At 35.2% G+C, this 4002-nt stretch overlaps 1 protein-coding gene across 2 annotated transcripts in view; it reads left to right on the top strand.

Annotated features, from left to right (window-relative positions):
- Window positions 1-4002, top strand: part of LOC107667013 (geranylgeranyl pyrophosphate synthase) — a 37793-nt gene that overhangs the window by 17450 nt on the left and 16341 nt on the right. The gene's annotated exons all lie outside the window — the stretch shown is intronic.

Raw genomic sequence — 4002 nt, 5'->3', positions numbered from 1 at the left:
CTGTGTGCTTCGTTGTGAAAGCGAAACTACTTTGTTTGGTCTTCCAAAAGAGGACACGACTAGAAATCAGTGGTTAAGTTTTATTTACATCACTGTTGCATATCAGTACAACCCAAATATCCGAGAGTGTACAGCACATTTTACGGAGGAAAGTTTCCTGAACCTGGCAAGGGGCGTCACATTTCCGTCACACACTTGAGGTATTCGGCCAATCACAACGCACTGGATAGCTGGCCAATCAGAGCACACCTCGCTTTTCAGACCGATGAGCTTTGTAAAAATCGACACGTTTCAGAAAGGCGGGGCATAGAGGAGAAACAATAATGTACAGCATGTGGAAAATAATGTGTTTTTTGAACCTTAAACCGCATGAACATTGCATTACACCAGTCACATGACCCCTTTAAACAGGCTTCCATAGATCTGTGCATGTTATTGACCGGTTTAGTATAGATTGTGTGTCGGTTCCTCATGGTATCTTCTCTCTGCCTCAGTCATCTGAGGCTTCTGTTAGATTTACCGTAATGCGCGTTGATTTTTATTTGTCAACTTGTGGTTGCCGAGGGCAAAGTTTAAACAGACATAAAGTGGCAGATCTCTTTCACTTCTGTTCTGCTCAAGAACTCACGACTTGGCGGAAAACCTTCAATCGGCTGCTTTATGAAAGTCTTTTTAACAACCTACTGTCTCAGTCACCAGTCATGTTTAACATGACTTATGTTAGTTAGGATTCATCAGATGTTGTACCTTTATATGTAAATGCACTCTTATGATGTTGGTGTAAATGTGGTTGTTTTGTCATAACCTCGGTTTGCATGGCATAAGCACTGATTTCTAGTCACTTTATCAGACGGCATGCTTACTTATAAATGTCTGTCAATTGAGAGAGTTGCTTTGCGTGATGCATGGTGATGTAGTTACATCATCAATCCACCCTTGGCAGGTTTTGCTTTTTTTTTTTTTTTTAAGTATAGTTATGATCCGTACAGAAGGCCCACGAGCAGTCCTACACCCGGTTTGCACTCCAGTGACCCGTGCCGCTCTCGCAGCCTAAAACTCCCATGCAAAACCGTTTTTGTGCAATCTGGCTATTTCCTGTTTTGTCTTGTTGTTTTTCTGCACTGGCATTGCAGACACCGAAAATGATCAATGCAAATAGATTTCAGCTCTCAACCATCTCATCATGGGCCATTCTCAGCATTCAGCCCTTCAGATTGAGTCGAGACGTTCATGACGAGGATCGTGTTACAGCAGAGAGGAATAAATGCACACGCAGGATACGAGAAGCGCTTGAAGGAACAGTTCACCCAGAAATTATTGTAATTTTGTTGCTCATGTCATTTTGTATAATAAAGTAAATTAGCTAAAATATCCAAGTTTACTTAATTAAAAAAAAAATAATAATAATATTAAATGAGTTGTTGTTGTTGTTATAGAAATCTATTTTTTTTAATCCCCCATTATTCCTAGTGATTCTCATTCGATTATCATTACGGTGATGTGTTTGTTTTTTTGTATTACAGTTTAAAATATTGTAATATGATGATTTATAAATAAATTCTTTATTTTTTGGAGGTGTGACATGAAAAAAATAAATGGTGCCACTTTTTATCTCAATTCATACTTTTTTTCTCAATTTTATTAATATTATTGTTATTATATAATCTTATAATTATATAGTTTTTAGATAATTTATTATTGCGGTGTAAAACTTAATACTGGTGTTGTTGTTTTTTTTGTATTACAGTTTAAAATATTGTAATATGATGATTTATAAATAAATTCTTTATTTTTTGGAGGTGTGACATGAAAAAAATAAATGGTGCCACTTTTTATCTCAATTCATACTTTTTTTCTCAATTTTATTAATATTGTTATTATATAATCTTATAATTATATAATTTTTATATAATAATTTATTATTGCGGTGTAAAAATTAATACTGTATATATACACACGTTTACATTAATATATATAATTGTATGTTTTTCTATTATATAAAAATAATTCAGATTAATACGGTGTAAAAATTAATACTGTATAATACATAATGTTTACGTTTATATCATTTTATATTTTCATATAATACTTAATATTAATACAATTAATACTGTGTAAAATTATTATTATTTTTATTATTATTACTAACTCAAAGTAAATCATAAAATGAGTCTGTATGCCTCGGTTGCTTGAGTCATAAAGCATGTTATCTTTGTGTGAGGAACAGATGGAAATTAAGTCTTTATTGATTGATAATCTTTTGCCACAGCTCTCAAATCTCACCCACATTTGTGTTCATTTAAAAAAAAAATAACCTTAATACGTCTTGCACCTGTTTGTGGCAGGTTTGATGCCATTGCAGCAAGATGTTTTCTCCTTCTGACCCAGTTGGACCATTAGTACAGAAAGTCATATGAGTGGTATTTTTATGTGCCAGGTGAAGTATTTATATTTTTGTTAAATTGGGCACTTTCTTTGCAAATGTTTTCTAGGTTTTTAATTGATCTGAAACATATGTACTTTTGAGCCCTATTGGTTCTGACTCATCATGATGCAGCAAGTTTAAACCTGTATAATAATGCATCGATGAGCTACAGGATTGTTTCATCGGTGAGCAGTCTTAAATTTGGGTCTGTTTCTCACACAAAGCTATCGTTTGCACGTACAGCACACAAGACAAGTGAATATAAGTCTGTTTGATTTGGTTGAGTTGTACAACAGTTGTTTTTAAATGTGTAACAACTGTTGGTCAAATAAACAAATGTGATTGAATTACTTTTTAAATGTAGGTTAGATGACCAGATATGAGATCTGAATATCTTCTCATACCTGTTTTTGATGTTCACACACATGCAGCCTGTTAGCAGTGAAAATGTTTTGTGTGTATGAAAAGGCAAAATCTCTTTAAACCCCTTCATATAGTAACTTGCGCCAACAATACACAATGCTCCGAGCAGTGCTCTACATACTAATGCTAAACGATCGAACGGATTTGCAGGAGCTGGAAACCATAAGCTGGCTGGATTTTTCTGTGAGTGGAAAAAATGCAAAATGTAATTCATTTTTTTGGCAATCCAGCGGTTTTCTCTCCAGCTCCAGCATTGCAGATATCTGTACTGCTGACCAACACGAGGAATCCCATTAACGCAGGAGGACACTTTGCAATGATTGTATGAGCCATTTTTAATGCAGTTATGTGTTTGTCCATTGGGTGGCATACTGGAAATCGTATATTAGGGCAATTGGTTAATGAGAAAACAGGTGTGTATTGGTAGTAGGGAAGCACACAGTTTTGGATCGTGCTTCATCATGCCAAATTATTGGATTATGTGTTTGGACTGAGTTGAACTGTACTTTTGTATCCTATGAACTAGACAAAATGACACCACGGGAAGCTAATTGGAAGCAATGTTTATTCATTGGAGCACAAAGAAAGACACAGTTGCATTTTACTTTGGTTTTGCATGGACTTATTTTTACTTGTCAATTACTTGCTCGCTCCTATTACCAATACTAGCGTCTTAGTGGAAGCCACTAAAATGATTATTAGATATTGTCAATGGCATATTGTTAGCACAGAATTGAGTTGTGTTGGCGCAGAGGATCCTTAATCAATTGAAAATCATTTGAGAGCCACTGAAGAGGTTTTAACGGAGACATATTATGCCCTTTTTTACAATATGTAATATAAGTCTCTGGTGTCCCCAGAATGTGTCTGAAGTTTCAGTTCAAAATACTCCACAGATCATTTATTATATCATTGAAGGTTTTTGAAAATGCCTATTTTGAGTGGAAGCAGAAACGAGCTGTTTTTCGGGCCTGTCTCTTTAAATGCAAATGAGCTGCTGCTCCCCGCCCCTTTTCCAGAATAGAGCTGCACCATTACAGCTCGGACCTCCTAAAAACATCTGTTATGGTTCTGATTATCATGTTTATCGCGCTGAAATCATGCGTTTTAAACCATATGAGTTTAAACTTCTGATATGGTTTTCTAAGCGCACA

This window comes from Sinocyclocheilus anshuiensis, unplaced genomic scaffold (genome assembly GCF_001515605.1).
Source record: "Sinocyclocheilus anshuiensis isolate Anshui unplaced genomic scaffold, SAMN03320099.WGS_v1.1 scaffold665, whole genome shotgun sequence".
Lineage (NCBI taxonomy): Eukaryota > Metazoa > Chordata > Actinopteri > Cypriniformes > Cyprinidae > Sinocyclocheilus > Sinocyclocheilus anshuiensis.
This window is presented reverse-complemented; position numbering and strand designations above follow the sequence as displayed.